Raw genomic sequence first — 17,749 nt, 5'->3', positions numbered from 1 at the left:
CAGGCAGGATACCTGGCTGGCTGAATGTCGCTGAGAAGCTCACAGAGACCGCCATAAGCAACAGTTTAACAGAATGCCACAGACTAATCAACCAAACTTTTTGGGTTGGGTTCTCTTTTATAGTCTGCAGGCATTAAATGAAAGAAGTCAGTGTTCCAGCAGAAGGAGACAACGTTTCAGAAAAGGCATTGTAGCAAACCAAAAAAGAAATTTTAAGCGCAGCAGAGTAACCAGCGCACATACCTGTTAGCTCAGGTGAGTTTAAAAGGCTGCTGTTGATAACAAGGGCATTTGCTAAATAGATGGTGTGTGTGCAACAATATACTGAAAGGTCAATTATATTGTGCAGCTTATCTCACCACCTGTAGTTATTTAGGTGAAAGCTCCAAAATGCTTGCCTAATATGTCTGTTTATCCAAAAGGAAGTAAAAAGGGAGAGCTAGAAAGATAGCATTGCATCACATTACATGGCAATGCAATGCACAGTTGCTGAAGTTGAACCAAAATGAGCTTGTAATCTGGCTTCTGCAACTTTGAACATGAAAAATCCAATGAGGAGAAGAAAAGCAAAGCCAAAGAGTCCATCCCAAAATCCGACAAACAAGCAAAATGAACAAAAAACATTGAATTCAATTCTTTCTGATTTTAGAAACTGCATTAAAGAAGGGGTGCACCGGTCCTGGAGATACTGCAATACCAGGTCAATGCGTGGAGTGGACAGAGCAAGCTCTTTTTCCATCTCCCTGTTCTAAAAATCCATTTAATATATGGTCCCCAGATAGGGGACGTATCAGATATTAAACTGATAAGAACAGATACTACACTTGATCTTAGCCAAAAGGCCGAGAAGCGATAACCAGAATTGGTTTCAAACTACGGAGCCACCCAAGGATCCTGAAAAGTCCATTTGTGGAGATGAGCTCCTGGACTCCCGTTAAGAAGACATGTTGTCAACCTCTAGATCCCTTACATGCCTGCACTTTTCGGCTTGCTGCTGCTGCAATCCACGCGTTTTAGATCTGCATAACTCCACCTCTTTAAACACAGCACCTTCACCCCCTGCTGTTCCCACCCGCCTCAACACCGTTGGAAGGGAGGAGAACCAATTAAGGCGGGGGGTGGGGTGGAACGAGCAGCTGTCTACCCTTAGCAGGAGGGCTCCTGATTACATACCTCTCCTGCTGCTGCTGCTGCTGGCTGTCCAGCAGCAGACTGAAGGTGGCTGCTGCTGTGCACAGGTATATAAAGGCTCAGAGCCTATTATGACACGCGCAGCCAGCGTTCCATTGCCACATTCCATCTACTGCAGGCAGGATACCTGGCTGGCTGAATGTCGCTGAGAAGCTCACAGAGACCGCCATAAGCAACAGTTTAACAGAATGCCACAGACTAATCAACCAAACTTTTTGGGTTGGGTTCTCTTTTATAGTCTGCAGGCATTAAATGAAAGAAGTCAGTGTTCCAGCAGAAGGAGACAACGTTTCAGAAAAGGCATTGTAGCAAACCAAAAAAGAAATTTTAAGCGCAGCAGAGTAACCAGCGCACATACCTGTTAGCTCAGGTGAGTTTAAAAGGCTGCTGTTGATAACAAGGGCATTTGCTAAATAGATGGTGTGTGTGCAACAATATACTGAAAGGTCAATTATATTGTGCAGCTTATCTCACCACCTGTAGTTATTTAGGTGAAAGCTCCAAAATGCTTGCCTAATATGTCTGTTTATCCAAAAGGAAGTAAAAAGGGAGAGCTAGAAAGATAGCATTGCATCACATTACATGGCAATGCAATGCACAGTTGCTGAAGTTGAACCAAAATGAGCTTGTAATCTGGCTTCTGCAACTTTGAACATGAAAAATCCAATGAGGAGAAGAAAAGCAAAGCCAAAGAGTCCATCCCAAAATCCGACAAACAAGCAAAATGAACAAAAAACATTGAATTCAATTCTTTCTGATTTTAGAAACTGCATTAAAGAAGGGGTGCACCGGTCCTGGAGATACTGCAATACCAGGTCAATGCGTGGAGTGGACAGAGCAAGCTCTTTTTCCATCTCCCTGTTCTAAAAATCCATTTAATATATGGTCCCCAGATAGGGGACGTATCAGATATTAAACTGATAAGAACAGATACTACACTTGATCTTAGCCAAAAGGCCGAGAAGCGATAACCAGAATTGGTTTCAAACTACGGAGCCACCCAAGGATCCTGAAAAGTCCATTTGTGGAGATGAGCTCCTGGACTCCCGTTAAGAAGACATGTTGTCAACCTCTAGATCCCTTACATGCCTGCACTTTTCGGCTTGCTGCTGCTGCAATCCACGCGTTTTAGATCTGCATAACTCCACCTCTTTAAACACAGCACCTTCACCCCCTGCTGTTCCCACCCGCCTCAACACCGTTGGAAGGGAGGAGAACCAATTAAGGCGGGGGGTGGGGTGGAACGAGCAGCTGTCTACCCTTAGCAGGAGGGCTCCTGATTACATACCTCTCCTGCTGCTGCTGCTGCTGGCTGTCCAGCAGCAGACTGAAGGTGGCTGCTGCTGTGCACAGGTATATAAAGGCTCAGAGCCTATTATGACACGCGCAGCCAGCGTTCCATTGCCACATTCCATCTACTGCAGGCAGGATACCTGGCTGGCTGAATGTCGCTGAGAAGCTCACAGAGACCGCCATAAGCAACAGTTTAACAGAATGCCACAGACTAATCAACCAAACTTTTTGGGTTGGGTTCTCTTTTATAGTCTGCAGGCATTAAATGAAAGAAGTCAGTGTTCCAGCAGAAGGAGACAACGTTTCAGAAAAGGCATTGTAGCAAACCAAAAGAGAAATTTTAAGCGCAGCAGAGTAACCAGCGCACATACCTGTTAGCTCAGGTGAGTTTAAAAGGCTGCTGTTGATAACAAGGGCATTTGCTAAATAGATGGTGTATGTGCAACAATATACTGAAAGGTCAATTATATTGTGCAGCTTATCTCACCACCTGTAGTTATTTAGGTGAAAGCTCCAAAATGCTTGCCTAATATGTCTGTTTATCCAAAAGGAAGTAAAAAGGGAGAGCTAGAAAGATAGCATTGCATCACATTACATGGCAATGCAATGCACAGTTGCTGAAGTTGAACCAAAATGAGCTTGTAATCTGGCTTCTGCAACTTTGAACATGAAAAATCCAATGAGGAGAAGAAAAGCAAAGCCAAAGAGTCCATCCCAAAATCCGACAAACAAGCAAAATGAACAAAAAACATTGAATTCAATTCTTTCTGATTTTAGAAACTGCATTAAAGAAGGGGTGCACCGGTCCTGGAGATACTGCAATACCAGGTCAATGCGTGGAGTGGACAGAGCAAGCTCTTTTTCCATCTCCCTGTTCTAAAAATCCATTTAATATATGGTCCCCAGATAGGGGACGTATCAGATATTAAACTGATAAGAACAGATACTACACTTGATCTTAGCCAAAAGGCCGAGAAGCGATAACCAGAATTGGTTTCAAACTACGGAGCCACCCAAGGATCCTGAAAAGTCCATTTGTGGAGATGAGCTCCTGGACTCCCGTTAAGAAGACATGTTGTCAACCTCTAGATCCCTTACATGCCTGCACTTTTCGGCTTGCTGCTGCTGCAATCCACGCGTTTTAGATCTGCATAACTCCACCTCTTTAAACACAGCACCTTCACCCCCTGCTGTTCCCACCCGCCTCAACACCGTTGGAAGGGAGGAGAACCAATTAAGGCGGGGGGTGGGGTGGAACGAGCAGCTGTCTACCCTTAGCAGGAGGGCTCCTGATTACATACCTCTCCTGCTGCTGCTGCTGCTGGCTGTCCAGCAGCAGACTGAAGGTGGCTGCTGCTGTGCACAGGTATATAAAGGCTCAGAGCCTATTATGACACGCGCAGCCAGCGTTCCATTGCCACATTCCATCTACTGCAGGCAGGATACCTGGCTGGCTGAATGTCGCTGAGAAGCTCACAGAGACCGCCATAAGCAACAGTTTAACAGAATGCCACAGACTAATCAACCAAACTTTTTGGGTTGGGTTCTCTTTTATAGTCTGCAGGCATTAAATGAAAGAAGTCAGTGTTCCAGCAGAAGGAGACAACGTTTCAGAAAAGGCATTGTAGCAAACCAAAAAAGAAATTTTAAGCGCAGCAGAGTAACCAGCGCACATACCTGTTAGCTCAGGTGAGTTTAAAAGGCTGCTGTTGATAACAAGGGCATTTGCTAAATAGATGGTGTGTGTGCAACAATATACTGAAAGGTCAATTATATTGTGCAGCTTATCTCACCACCTGTAGTTATTTAGGTGAAAGCTCCAAAATGCTTGCCTAATATGTCTGTTTATCCAAAAGGAAGTAAAAAGGGAGAGCTAGAAAGATAGCATTGCATCACATTACATGGCAATGCAATGCACAGTTGCTGAAGTTGAACCAAAATGAGCTTGTAATCTGGCTTCTGCAACTTTGAACATGAAAAATCCAATGAGGAGAAGAAAAGCAAAGCCAAAGAGTCCATCCCAAAATCCGACAAACAAGCAAAATGAACAAAAAACATTGAATTCAATTCTTTCTGATTTTAGAAACTGCATTAAAGAAGGGGTGCACCGGTCCTGGAGATACTGCAATACCAGGTCAATGCGTGGAGTGGACAGAGCAAGCTCTTTTTCCATCTCCCTGTTCTAAAAATCCATTTAATATATGGTCCCCAGATAGGGGACGTATCAGATATTAAACTGATAAGAACAGATACTACACTTGATCTTAGCCAAAAGGCCGAGAAGCGATAACCAGAATTGGTTTCAAACTACGGAGCCACCCAAGGATCCTGAAAAGTCCATTTGTGGAGATGAGCTCCTGGACTCCCGTTAAGAAGACATGTTGTCAACCTCTAGATCCCTTACATGCCTGCACTTTTCGGCTTGCTGCTGCTGCAATCCACGCGTTTTAGATCTGCATAACTCCACCTCTTTAAACACAGCACCTTCACCCCCTGCTGTTCCCACCCGCCTCAACACCGTTGGAAGGGAGGAGAACCAATTAAGGCGGGGGGTGGGGTGGAACGAGCAGCTGTCTACCCTTAGCAGGAGGGCTCCTGATTACATACCTCTCCTGCTGCTGCTGCTGCTGGCTGTCCAGCAGCAGACTGAAGGTGGCTGCTGCTGTGCACAGGTATATAAAGGCTCAGAGCCTATTATGACACGCGCAGCCAGCGTTCCATTGCCACATTCCATCTACTGCAGGCAGGATACCTGGCTGGCTGAATGTCGCTGAGAAGCTCACAGAGACCGCCATAAGCAACAGTTTAACAGAATGCCACAGACTAATCAACCAAACTTTTTGGGTTGGGTTCTCTTTTATAGTCTGCAGGCATTAAGTGAAAGAAGTCAGTGTTCCAGCAGAAGGAGACAACGTTTCAGAAAAGGCATTGTAGCAAACCAAAAAAGAAATTTTAAGCGCAGCAGAGTAACCAGCGCACATACCTGTTAGCTCAGGTGAGTTTAAAAGGCTGCTGTTGATAACAAGGGCATTTGCTAAATAGATGGTGTGTGTGCAACAATATACTGAAAGGTCAATTGTATTGTGCAGCTTATCTCACCACCTGTAGTTATTTAGGTGAAAGCTCCAAAATGCTTGCCTAATATGTCTGTTTATCCAAAAGGAAGTAAAAAGGGAGAGCTAGAAAGATAGCATTGCATCACATTACATGGCAATGCAATGCACAGTTGCTGAAGTTGAACCAAAATGAGCTTGTAATCTGGCTTCTGCAACTTTGAACATGAAAAATCCAATGAGGAGAAGAAAAGCAAAGCCAAAGAGTCCATCCCAAAATCCGACAAACAAGCAAAATGAACAAAAAACATTGAATTCAATTCTTTCTGATTTTAGAAACTGCATTAAAGAAGGGGTGCACCGGTCCTGGAGATACTGCAATACCAGGTCAATGCGTGGAGTGGACAGAGCAAGCTCTTTTTCCATCTCCCTGTTCTAAAAATCCATTTAATATATGGTCCCCAGATAGGGGACGTATCAGATATTAAACTGATAAGAACAGATACTACACTTGATCTTAGCCAAAAGGCCGAGAAGCGATAACCAGAATTGGTTTCAAACTACGGAGCCACCCAAGGATCCTGAAAAGTCCATTTGTGGAGATGAGCTCCTGGACTCCCGTTAAGAAGACATGTTGTCAACCTCTAGATCCCTTACATGCCTGCACTTTTCGGCTTGCTGCTGCTGCAATCCACGCGTTTTAGATCTGCATAACTCCACCTCTTTAAACACAGCACCTTCACCCCCTGCTGTTCCCACCCGCCTCAACACCGTTGGAAGGGAGGAGAACCAATTAAGGCGGGGGGTGGGGTGGAACGAGCAGCTGTCTACCCTTAGCAGGAGGGCTCCTGATTACATACCTCTCCTGCTGCTGCTGCTGGCTGTCCAGCAGCAGACTGAAGGTGGCTGCTGCTGTGCACAGGTATATAAAGGCTCAGAGCCTATTATGCAGGGCCGGCTCCAGGTTTTGTGGGCCCTGGGCGAAAGAGTCTCAGTGGGCCCCTTTAACACATACCACGATTCATGATGCAGAGATACGGCGGAGAAATATATATATATATATAGTGCAATGCAAAGATTTCACTTCTTACATTACATGAGTGATATCTATTGTAAATTCCACAATAGCTCAGAAACCGGTGAATCGCTCCACACATAATAGTGGCCACCATATAAAGCTCCATACAGAATACTGGCCCCCATATAACACTCCATACGGAATACTGGCCCCCATATAAGGCCCCATAAGGAATACTGGCCCCCATATAAGGCCCCATAAGGAATACTGGCCCCATACGGAATACTGGCCCCCATATAAGGCCCCATACGGAATACTGGCCCCCATATAAGGCCCCATAAGGAATACTGACCCCCATATAAGGCTCTATGCGGAATACTGACCCCCATATAAGGCTCCATGCGGAATACTGGCCCCCATATAAGGCCCCATAAGGAATACTGGCCCCCATACGGAATACTGGCCCCCATATAAGGCCCCATACGGAATACTGGCCCCCATATAAGGCTCCATACGGAATACTGGCCCCCATATAAGGCTCCATACGGAATACTGGCCTCCATATAAGGCTCCATACGGAATACTGGCCTCCATATAAGGCTCCATACGGAATACTGGCCCCCATATAAGGTTCCATACAGAATACTGGCCACCATATAACGCTCCATACTGAATACTGGTCCCCTTATAAAGCTCCATACAAGATACTGGCCCCCATATAACGCTCCATACAGGATACTGGTCCCCTTATAAAACTCCATACAGGATACTGGCCCCCATATAATGCTGCATGCAGGCTGTGCCCCCTTATAATGCTCCATGCAGGCTGTTACCCCCCACATAATGCCCCATACAGGCCCCCCCTTTATAATGCCCCATGCAGGCTGTTCCCCACCTTATAATGCCCCATGCAGGATGTACCCCCCCTCTCTTTATAATGCCCCATGCAGGATGTACCCCCCCCTCTCTTTATAATGCCCCATGCAGGATGTACCCCCCCCTCTCTTTATAATGCCCCATGCAGGATGCCCCCCCCTTCTCTTTATACTGCCCCATGCCTCCATACATTAAAAAAAAAAATCAAATACTCACCTCCCTTCTCCTCACCTGCTACCTGCTGCCCGCCGCTCGCTGCTCGGGTCCGATCTCCAGCATTGTCGGCGTCTTCCCGCTCTCCGCTCCCTGTGACGGCTCAGGGGAGGGCGCGGTGTAAGACGTCACCGCGCCCTTTGACCTGAGACGTCACAGGGAGCGGGGAGCAGGAAGACAGCTGATCTGCGGAGGCACGGGGAGAGGTAAGTATCCAGCTGCCGGGGCCCTGAGCAAGCGGCGGAGAAGGGCGGGTGCTGACACCGCTCTCCTCCGCCCATAGCCCAGCGGGGTGCGCGACCGCCAGTGGGCACCTCTGTGTGCTCAGGGCCCCGGCATTTGCCCGGGTGCGCCGGGTGCTGACGCCGGCCCTGCTATTATGACACGCGCAGCCAGCGTTCCATTGCCACATTCCATCTACTGCAGGCAGGATACCTGGCTGGCTGAATGTCGCTGAGAAGCTCACAGAGACCGCCATAAGCAACAGTTTAACAGAATGCCACAGACTAATCAACCAAACTTTTTGGGTTGGGTTCTCTTTTATAGTCTGCAGGCATTAAATGAAAGAAGTCAGTGTTCCAGCAGAAGGAGACAACGTTTCAGAAAAGGCATTGTAGCAAACCAAAAAAGAAATTTTAAGCGCAGCAGAGTAACCAGCGCACATACCTGTTAGCTCAGGTGAGTTTAAAAGGCTGCTGTTGATAACAAGGGCATTTGCTAAATAGATGGTGTGTGTGCAACAATATACTGAAAGGTCAATTATATTGTGCAGCTTATCTCACCACCTGTAGTTATTTAGGTGAAAGCTCCAAAATGCTTGCCTAATATGTCTGTTTATCCAAAAGGAAGTAAAAAGGGAGAGCTAGAAAGATAGCATTGCATCACATTACATGGCAATGCAATGCACAGTTGCTGAAGTTGAACCAAAATGAGCTTGTAATCTGGCTTCTGCAACTTTGAACATGAAAAATCCAATGAGGAGAAGAAAAGCAAAGCCAAAGAGTCCATCCCAAAATCCGACAAACAAGCAAAATGAACAAAAAACATTGAATTCAATTCTTTCTGATTTTAGAAACTGCATTAAAGAAGGGGTGCACCGGTCCTGGAGATACTGCAATACCAGGTCAATGCGTGGAGTGGACAGAGCAAGCTCTTTTTCCATCTCCCTGTTCTAAAAATCCATTTAATATATGGTCCCCAGATAGGGGACGTATCAGATATTAAACTGATAAGAACAGATACTACACTTGATCTTAGCCAAAAGGCCGAGAAGCGATAACCAGAATTGGTTTCAAACTACGGAGCCACCCAAGGATCCTGAAAAGTCCATTTGTGGAGATGAGCTCCTGGACTCCCGTTAAGAAGACATGTTGTCAATCTCTAGATCCCTTACATGCCTGCACTTTTCGGCTTGCTGCTGCTGCAATCCACGCGTTTTAGATCTGCATAACTCCACCTCTTTAAACACAGCACCTTCACCCCCTGCTGTTCCCACCCGCCTCAACACCGTTGGAAGGGAGGAGAACCAATTAAGGCGGGGGGTGGGGTGGAACGAGCAGCTGTCTACCCTTAGCAGGAGGGCTCCTGATTACATACCTCTCCTGCTGCTGCTGCTGCTGGCTGTCCAGCAGCAGACTGAAGGTGGCTGCTGCTGTGCACAGGTATATAAAGGCTCAGAGCCTATTATGACACGCGCAGCCAGCGTTCCATTGCCACATTCCATCTACTGCAGGCAGGATACCTGGCTGGCTGAATGTCGCTGAGAAGCTCACAGAGACCGCCATAAGCAACAGTTTAACAGAATGCCACAGACTAATCAACCAAACTTTTTGGGTTGGGTTCTCTTTTATAGTCTGCAGGCATTAAATGAAAGAAGTCAGTGTTCCAGCAGAAGGAGACAACGTTTCAGAAAAGGCATTGTAGCAAACCAAAAAAGAAATTTTAAGCGCAGCAGAGTAACCAGCGCACATACCTGTTAGCTCAGGTGAGTTTAAAAGGCTGCTGTTGATAACAAGGGCATTTGCTAAATAGATGGTGTGTGTGCAACAATATACTGAAAGGTCAATTATATTGTGCAGCTTATCTCACCACCTGTAGTTATTTAGGTGAAAGCTCCAAAATGCTTGCCTAATATGTCTGTTTATCCAAAAGGAAGTAAAAAGGGAGAGCTAGAAAGATAGCATTGCATCACATTACATGGCAATGCAATGCACAGTTGCTGAAGTTGAACCAAAATGAGCTTGTAATCTGGCTTCTGCAACTTTGAACATGAAAAATCCAATGAGGAGAAGAAAAGCAAAGCCAAAGAGTCCATCCCAAAATCCGACAAACAAGCAAAATGAACAAAAAACATTGAATTCAATTCTTTCTGATTTTAGAAACTGCATTAAAGAAGGGGTGCACCGGTCCTGGAGATACTGCAATACCAGGTCAATGCGTGGAGTGGACAGAGCAAGCTCTTTTTCCATCTCCCTGTTCTAAAAATCCATTTAATATATGGTCCCCAGATAGGGGACGTATCAGATATTAAACTGATAAGAACAGATACTACACTTGATCTTAGCCAAAAGGCCGAGAAGCGATAACCAGAATTGGTTTCAAACTACGGAGCCACCCAAGGATCCTGAAAAGTCCATTTGTGGAGATGAGCTCCTGGACTCCCGTTAAGAAGACATGTTGTCAACCTCTAGATCCCTTACATGCCTGCACTTTTCGGCTTGCTGCTGCTGCAATCCACGCGTTTTAGATCTGCATAACTCCACCTCTTTAAACACAGCACCTTCACCCCCTGCTGTTCCCACCCGCCTCAACACCGTTGGAAGGGAGGAGAACCAATTAAGGCGGGGGGTGGGGTGGAACGAGCAGCTGTCTACCCTTAGCAGGAGGGCTCCTGATTACATACCTCTCCTGCTGCTGCTGCTGCTGGCTGTCCAGCAGCAGACTGAAGGTGGCTGCTGCTGTGCACAGGTATATAAAGGCTCAGAGCCTATTATGACACGCGCAGCCAGCGTTCCATTGCCACATTCCATCTACTGCAGGCAGGATACCTGGCTGGCTGAATGTCGCTGAGAAGCTCACAGAGACCGCCATAAGCAACAGTTTAACAGAATGCCACAGACTAATCAACCAAACTTTTTGGGTTGGGTTCTCTTTTATAGTCTGCAGGCATTAAATGAAAGAAGTCAGTGTTCCAGCAGAAGGAGACAACGTTTCAGAAAAGGCATTGTAGCAAACCAAAAAAGAAATTTTAAGCGCAGCAGAGTAACCAGCGCACATACCTGTTAGCTCAGGTGAGTTTAAAAGGCTGCTGTTGATAACAAGGGCATTTGCTAAATAGATGGTGTGTGTGCAACAATATACTGAAAGGTCAATTATATTGTGCAGCTTATCTCACCACCTGTAGTTATTTAGGTGAAAGCTCCAAAATGCTTGCCTAATATGTCTGTTTATCCAAAAGGAAGTAAAAAGGGAGAGCTAGAAAGATAGCATTGCATCACATTACATGGCAATGCAATGCACAGTTGCTGAAGTTGAACCAAAATGAGCTTGTAATCTGGCTTCTGCAACTTTGAACATGAAAAATCCAATGAGGAGAAGAAAAGCAAAGCCAAAGAGTCCATCCCAAAATCCGACAAACAAGCAAAATGAACAAAAAACATTGAATTCAATTCTTTCTGATTTTAGAAACTGCATTAAAGAAGGGGTGCACCGGTCCTGGAGATACTGCAATACCAGGTCAATGCGTGGAGTGGACAGAGCAAGCTCTTTTTCCATCTCCCTGTTCTAAAAATCCATTTAATATATGGTCCCCAGATAGGGGACGTATCAGATATTAAACTGATAAGAACAGATACTACACTTGATCTTAGCCAAAAGGCCGAGAAGCGATAACCAGAATTGGTTTCAAACTACGGAGCCACCCAAGGATCCTGAAAAGTCCATTTGTGGAGATGAGCTCCTGGACTCCCGTTAAGAAGACATGTTGTCAACCTCTAGATCCCTTACATGCCTGCACTTTTCGGCTTGCTGCTGCTGCAATCCACGCGTTTTAGATCTGCATAACTCCACCTCTTTAAACACAGCACCTTCACCCCCTGCTGTTCCCACCCGCCTCAACACCGTTGGAAGGGAGGAGAACCAATTAAGGCGGGGGGTGGGGTGGAACGAGCAGCTGTCTACCCTTAGCAGGAGGGCTCCTGATTACATACCTCTCCTGCTGCTGCTGCTGCTGGCTGTCCAGCAGCAGACTGAAGGTGGCTGCTGCTGTGCACAGGTATATAAAGGCTCAGAGCCTATTATGACACGCGCAGCCAGCGTTCCATTGCCACATTCCATCTACTGCAGGCAGGATACCTGGCTGGCTGAATGTCGCTGAGAAGCTCACAGAGACCGCCATAAGCAACAGTTTAACAGAATGCCACAGACTAATCAACCAAACTTTTTGGGTTGGGTTCTCTTTTATAGTCTGCAGGCATTAAATGAAAGAAGTCAGTGTTCCAGCAGAAGGAGACAACGTTTCAGAAAAGGCATTGTAGCAAACCAAAAAAGAAATTTTAAGCGCAGCAGAGTAACCAGCGCACATACCTGTTAGCTCAGGTGAGTTTAAAAGGCTGCTGTTGATAACAAGGGCATTTGCTAAATAGATGGTGTGTGTGCAACAATATACTGAAAGGTCAATTATATTGTGCAGCTTATCTCACCACCTGTAGTTATTTAGGTGAAAGCTCCAAAATGCTTGCCTAATATGTCTGTTTATCCAAAAGGAAGTAAAAAGGGAGAGCTAGAAAGATAGCATTGCATCACATTACATGGCAATGCAATGCACAGTTGCTGAAGTTGAACCAAAATGAGCTTGTAATCTGGCTTCTGCAACTTTGAACATGAAAAATCCAATGAGGAGAAGAAAAGCAAAGCCAAAGAGTCCATCCCAAAATCCGACAAACAAGCAAAATGAACAAAAAACATTGAATTCAATTCTTTCTGATTTTAGAAACTGCATTAAAGAAGGGGTGCACCGGTCCTGGAGATACTGCAATACCAGGTCAATGCGTGGAGTGGACAGAGCAAGCTCTTTTTCCATCTCCCTGTTCTAAAAATCCATTTAATATATGGTCCCCAGATAGGGGACGTATCAGATATTAAACTGATAAGAACAGATACTACACTTGATCTTAGCCAAAAGGCCGAGAAGCGATAACCAGAATTGGTTTCAAACTACGGAGCCACCCAAGGATCCTGAAAAGTCCATTTGTGGAGATGAGCTCCTGGACTCCCGTTAAGAAGACATGTTGTCAACCTCTAGATCCCTTACATGCCTGCACTTTTCGGCTTGCTGCTGCTGCAATCCACGCGTTTTAGATCTGCATAACTCCACCTCTTTAAACACAGCACCTTCACCCCCTGCTGTTCCCACCCGCCTCAACACCGTTGGAAGGGAGGAGAACCAATTAAGGCGGGGGGTGGGGTGGAACGAGCAGCTGTCTACCCTTAGCAGGAGGGCTCCTGATTACATACCTCTCCTGCTGCTGCTGCTGCTGGCTGTCCAGCAGCAGACTGAAGGTGGCTGCTGCTGTGCACAGGTATATAAAGGCTCAGAGCCTATTATGACACGCGCAGCCAGCGTTCCATTGCCACATTCCATCTACTGCAGGCAGGATACCTGGCTGGCTGAATGTCGCTGAGAAGCTCACAGAGACCGCCATAAGCAACAGTTTAACAGAATGCCACAGACTAATCAACCAAACTTTTTGGGTTGGGTTCTCTTTTATAGTCTGCAGGCATTAAATGAAAGAAGTCAGTGTTCCAGCAGAAGGAGACAACGTTTCAGAAAAGGCATTGTAGCAAACCAAAAAAGAAATTTTAAGCGCAGCAGAGTAACCAGCGCACATACCTGTTAGCTCAGGTGAGTTTAAAAGGCTGCTGTTGATAACAAGGGCATTTGCTAAATAGATGGTGTGTGTGCAACAATATACTGAAAGGTCAATTATATTGTGCAGCTTATCTCACCACCTGTAGTTATTTAGGTGAAAGCTCCAAAATGCTTGCCTAATATGTCTGTTTATCCAAAAGGAAGTAAAAAGGGAGAGCTAGAAAGATAGCATTGCATCACATTACATGGCAATGCAATGCACAGTTGCTGAAGTTGAACCAAAATGAGCTTGTAATCTGGCTTCTGCAACTTTGAACATGAAAAATCCAATGAGGAGAAGAAAAGCAAAGCCAAAGAGTCCATCCCAAAATCCGACAAACAAGCAAAATGAACAAAAAACATTGAATTCAATTCTTTCTGATTTTAGAAACTGCATTAAAGAAGGGGTGCACCGGTCCTGGAGATACTGCAATACCAGGTCAATGCGTGGAGTGGACAGAGCAAGCTCTTTTTCCATCTCCCTGTTCTAAAAATCCATTTAATATATGGTCCCCAGATAGGGGACGTATCAGATATTAAACTGATAAGAACAGATACTACACTTGATCTTAGCCAAAAGGCCGAGAAGCGATAACCAGAATTGGTTTCAAACTACGGAGCCACCCAAGGATCCTGAAAAGTCCATTTGTGGAGATGAGCTCCTGGACTCCCGTTAAGAAGACATGTTGTCAACCTCTAGATCCCTTACATGCCTGCACTTTTCGGCTTGCTGCTGCTGCAATCCACGCGTTTTAGATCTGCATAACTCCACCTCTTTAAACACAGCACCTTCACCCCCTGCTGTTCCCACCCGCCTCAACACCGTTGGAAGGGAGGAGAACCAATTAAGGCGGGGGGTGGGGTGGAACGAGCAGCTGTCTACCCTTAGCAGGAGGGCTCCTGATTACATACCTCTCCTGCTGCTGCTGCTGCTGGCTGTCCAGCAGCAGACTGAAGGTGGCTGCTGCTGTGCACAGGTATATAAAGGCTCAGAGCCTATTATGACACGCGCAGCCAGCGTTCCATTGCCACATTCCATCTACTGCAGGCAGGATACCTGGCTGGCTGAATGTCGCTGAGAAGCTCACAGAGACCGCCATAAGCAACAGTTTAACAGAATGCCACAGACTAATCAACCAAACTTTTTGGGTTGGGTTCTCTTTTATAGTCTGCAGGCATTAAATGAAAGAAGTCAGTGTTCCAGCAGAAGGAGACAACGTTTCAGAAAAGGCATTGTAGCAAACCAAAAAAGAAATTTTAAGCGCAGCAGAGTAACCAGCGCACATACCTGTTAGCTCAGGTGAGTTTAAAAGGCTGCTGTTGATAACAAGGGCATTTGCTAAATAGATGGTGTGTGTGCAACAATATACTGAAAGGTCAATTATATTGTGCAGCTTATCTCACCACCTGTAGTTATTTAGGTGAAAGCTCCAAAATGCTTGCCTAATATGTCTGTTTATCCAAAAGGAAGTAAAAAGGGAGAGCTAGAAAGATAGCATTGCATCACATTACATGGCAATGCAATGCACAGTTGCTGAAGTTGAACCAAAATGAGCTTGTAATCTGGCTTCTGCAACTTTGAACATGAAAAATCCAATGAGGAGAAGAAAAGCAAAGCCAAAGAGTCCATCCCAAAATCCGACAAACAAGCAAAATGAACAAAAAACATTGAATTCAATTCTTTCTGATTTTAGAAACTGCATTAAAGAAGGGGTGCACCGGTCCTGGAGATACTGCAATACCAGGTCAATGCGTGGAGTGGACAGAGCAAGCTCTTTTTCCATCTCCCTGTTCTAAAAATCCATTTAATATATGGTCCCCAGATAGGGGACGTATCAGATATTAAACTGATAAGAACAGATACTACACTTGATCTTAGCCAAAAGGCCGAGAAGCGATAACCAGAATTGGTTTCAAACTACGGAGCCACCCAAGGATCCTGAAAAGTCCATTTGTGGAGATGAGCTCCTGGACTCCCGTTAAGAAGACATGTTGTCAACCTCTAGATCCCTTACATGCCTGCACTTTTCGGCTTGCTGCTGCTGCAATCCACGCGTTTTAGATCTGCATAACTCCACCTCTTTAAACACAGCACCTTCACCCCCTGCTGTTCCCACCCGCCTCAACACCGTTGGAAGGGAGGAGAACCAATTAAGGCGGGGGGTGGGGTGGAACGAGCAGCTGTCTACCCTTAGCAGGAGGGCTCCTGATTACATACCTCTCCTGCTGCTGCTGCTGCTGGCTGTCCAGCAGCAGACTGAAGGTGGCTGCTGCTGTGCACAGGTATATAAAGGCTCAGAGCCTATTATGACACGCGCAGCCAGCGTTCCATTGCCACATTCCATCTACTGCAGGCAGGATACCTGGCTGGCTGAATGTCGCTGAGAAGCTCACAGAGACCGCCATAAGCAACAGTTTAACAGAATGCCACAGACTAATCAACCAAACTTTTTGGGTTGGGTTCTCTTTTATAGTCTGCAGGCATTAAATGAAAGAAGTCAGTGTTCCAGCAGAAGGAGACAACGTTTCAGAAAAGGCATTGTAGCAAACCAAAAAAGAAATTTTAAGCGCAGCAGAGTAACCAGCGCACATACCTGTTAGCTCAGGTGAGTTTAAAAGGCTGCTGTTGATAACAAGGGCATTTGCTAAATAGATGGTGTGTGTGCAACAATATACTGAAAGGTCAATTATATTGTGCAGCTTATCTCACCACCTGTAGTTATTTAGGTGAAAGCTCCAAAATGCTTGCCTAATATGTCTGTTTATCCAAAAGGAAGTAAAAAGGGAGAGCTAGAAAGATAGCATTGCATCACATTACATGGCAATGCAATGCACAGTTGCTGAAGTTGAACCAAAATGAGCTTGTAATCTGGCTTCTGCAACTTTGAACATGAAAAATCCAATGAGGAGAAGAAAAGCAAAGCCAAAGAGTCCATCCCAAAATCCGACAAACAAGCAAAATGAACAAAAAACATTGAATTCAATTCTTTCTGATTTTAGAAACTGCATTAAAGAAGGGGTGCACCGGTCCTGGAGATACTGCAATACCAGGTCAATGCGTGGAGTGGACAGAGCAAGCTCTTTTTCCATCTCCCTGTTCTAAAAATCCATTTAATATATGGTCCCCAGATAGGGGACGTATCAGATATTAAACTGATAAGAACAGATACTACACTTGATCTTAGACAAAAGGCCGAGAAGCGATAACCAGAATTGGTTTCAAACTACGGAGCCACCCAAGGATCCTGAAAAGTCCATTTGTGGAGATGAGCTCCTGGACTCCCGTTAAGAAGACATGTTGTCAACCTCTAGATCCCTTACATGCCTGCACTTTTCGGCTTGCTGCTGCTGCAATCCACGCGTTTTAGATCTGCATAACTCCACCTCTTTAAACACAGCACCTTCACCCCCTGCTGTTCCCACCCGCCTCAACACCGTTGGAAGGGAGGAGAACCAATTAAGGCGGGGGGTGGGGTGGAACGAGCAGCTGTCTACCCTTAGCAGGAGGGCTCCTGATTACATACCTCTCCTGCTGCTGCTGCTGCTGGCTGTCCAGCAGCAGACTGAAGGTGGCTGCTGCTGTGCACAGGTATATAAAGGCTCAGAGCCTATTATGACACGCGCAGCCAGCGTTCCATTGCCACATTCCATCTACTGCAGGCAGGATACCTGGCTGGCTGAATGTCGCTGAGAAGCTCACAGAGACCGCCATAAGCAACAGTTTAACAGAATGCCACAGACTAATCAACCAAACTTTTTGGGTTGGGTTCTCTTTTATAGTCTGCAGGCATTAAATGAAAGAAGTCAGTGTTCCAGCAGAAGGAGACAACGTTTCAGAAAAGGCATTGTAGCAAACCAAAAAAGAAATTTTAAGCGCAGCAGAGTAACCAGCGCACATACCTGTTAGCTCAGGTGAGTTTAAAAGGCTGCTGTTGATAACAAGGGCATTTGCTAAATAGATGGTGTGTGTGCAACAATATACTGAAAGGTCAATTATATTGTGCAGCTTATCTCACCACCTGTAGTTATTTAGGTGAAAGCTCCAAAATGCTTGCCTAATATGTCTGTTTATCCAAAAGGAAGTAAAAAGGGAGAGCTAGAAAGATAGCATTGCATCACATTACATGGCAATGCAATGCACAGTTGCTGAAGTTGAACCAAAATGAGCTTGTAATCTGGCTTCTGCAACTTTGAACA

General features: G+C 45.6%; 12 non-coding genes across 12 annotated transcripts; all 12 read right to left on the bottom strand.

Moving 5' to 3' along the window:
• Positions 1 to 663: 663 nt before the first annotated feature.
• LOC141202913 (U2 spliceosomal RNA) lies at positions 664 to 854 on the bottom strand. Its single transcript, XR_012274059.1, has one exon. It is a non-coding gene; the product is annotated as a U2 spliceosomal RNA (small nuclear RNA).
• A 1,115-nt stretch (positions 855 to 1,969) lies between these two features.
• Positions 1,970 to 2,160, bottom strand: LOC141202912 (U2 spliceosomal RNA). The gene has a single exon (XR_012274058.1). It is a non-coding gene; the product is annotated as a U2 spliceosomal RNA (small nuclear RNA).
• Positions 2,161 to 3,275: 1,115 nt separating this feature from the next.
• Positions 3,276 to 3,466, bottom strand: LOC141202911 (U2 spliceosomal RNA). The gene has a single exon (XR_012274057.1). It is a non-coding gene; the product is annotated as a U2 spliceosomal RNA (small nuclear RNA).
• Positions 3,467 to 4,581: 1,115 nt separating this feature from the next.
• LOC141202910 (U2 spliceosomal RNA) lies at positions 4,582 to 4,772 on the bottom strand. The gene has a single exon (XR_012274056.1). It is a non-coding gene; the product is annotated as a U2 spliceosomal RNA (small nuclear RNA).
• A 1,115-nt stretch (positions 4,773 to 5,887) lies between these two features.
• On the bottom strand, positions 5,888 to 6,078 carry LOC141202909 (U2 spliceosomal RNA). The gene has a single exon (XR_012274055.1). It is a non-coding gene; the product is annotated as a U2 spliceosomal RNA (small nuclear RNA).
• A 2,652-nt stretch (positions 6,079 to 8,730) lies between these two features.
• On the bottom strand, positions 8,731 to 8,921 carry LOC141202908 (U2 spliceosomal RNA). The gene has a single exon (XR_012274054.1). It is a non-coding gene; the product is annotated as a U2 spliceosomal RNA (small nuclear RNA).
• Positions 8,922 to 10,036: 1,115 nt separating this feature from the next.
• Positions 10,037 to 10,227, bottom strand: LOC141202907 (U2 spliceosomal RNA). Its single transcript, XR_012274053.1, has one exon. It is a non-coding gene; the product is annotated as a U2 spliceosomal RNA (small nuclear RNA).
• A 1,115-nt stretch (positions 10,228 to 11,342) lies between these two features.
• LOC141202906 (U2 spliceosomal RNA) lies at positions 11,343 to 11,533 on the bottom strand. The gene has a single exon (XR_012274052.1). It is a non-coding gene; the product is annotated as a U2 spliceosomal RNA (small nuclear RNA).
• Positions 11,534 to 12,648: 1,115 nt separating this feature from the next.
• LOC141202904 (U2 spliceosomal RNA) lies at positions 12,649 to 12,839 on the bottom strand. Its single transcript, XR_012274050.1, has one exon. It is a non-coding gene; the product is annotated as a U2 spliceosomal RNA (small nuclear RNA).
• A 1,115-nt stretch (positions 12,840 to 13,954) lies between these two features.
• LOC141202903 (U2 spliceosomal RNA) lies at positions 13,955 to 14,145 on the bottom strand. The gene has a single exon (XR_012274049.1). It is a non-coding gene; the product is annotated as a U2 spliceosomal RNA (small nuclear RNA).
• A 1,115-nt stretch (positions 14,146 to 15,260) lies between these two features.
• Positions 15,261 to 15,451, bottom strand: LOC141202902 (U2 spliceosomal RNA). Its single transcript, XR_012274048.1, has one exon. It is a non-coding gene; the product is annotated as a U2 spliceosomal RNA (small nuclear RNA).
• Positions 15,452 to 16,566: 1,115 nt separating this feature from the next.
• On the bottom strand, positions 16,567 to 16,757 carry LOC141202448 (U2 spliceosomal RNA). Its single transcript, XR_012273720.1, has one exon. It is a non-coding gene; the product is annotated as a U2 spliceosomal RNA (small nuclear RNA).
• Between the last annotated feature and the right edge of the window lie 992 nt (positions 16,758 to 17,749).

Source organism: Phyllobates terribilis, unplaced genomic scaffold (genome assembly GCF_046119375.1).
Source record: "Phyllobates terribilis strain yellow unplaced genomic scaffold, ASM4611937v1 Scaffold_123__1_contigs__length_5148117, whole genome shotgun sequence".
Taxonomy (NCBI): domain Eukaryota; kingdom Metazoa; phylum Chordata; class Amphibia; order Anura; family Dendrobatidae; genus Phyllobates; species Phyllobates terribilis.
This window is presented reverse-complemented; position numbering and strand designations above follow the sequence as displayed.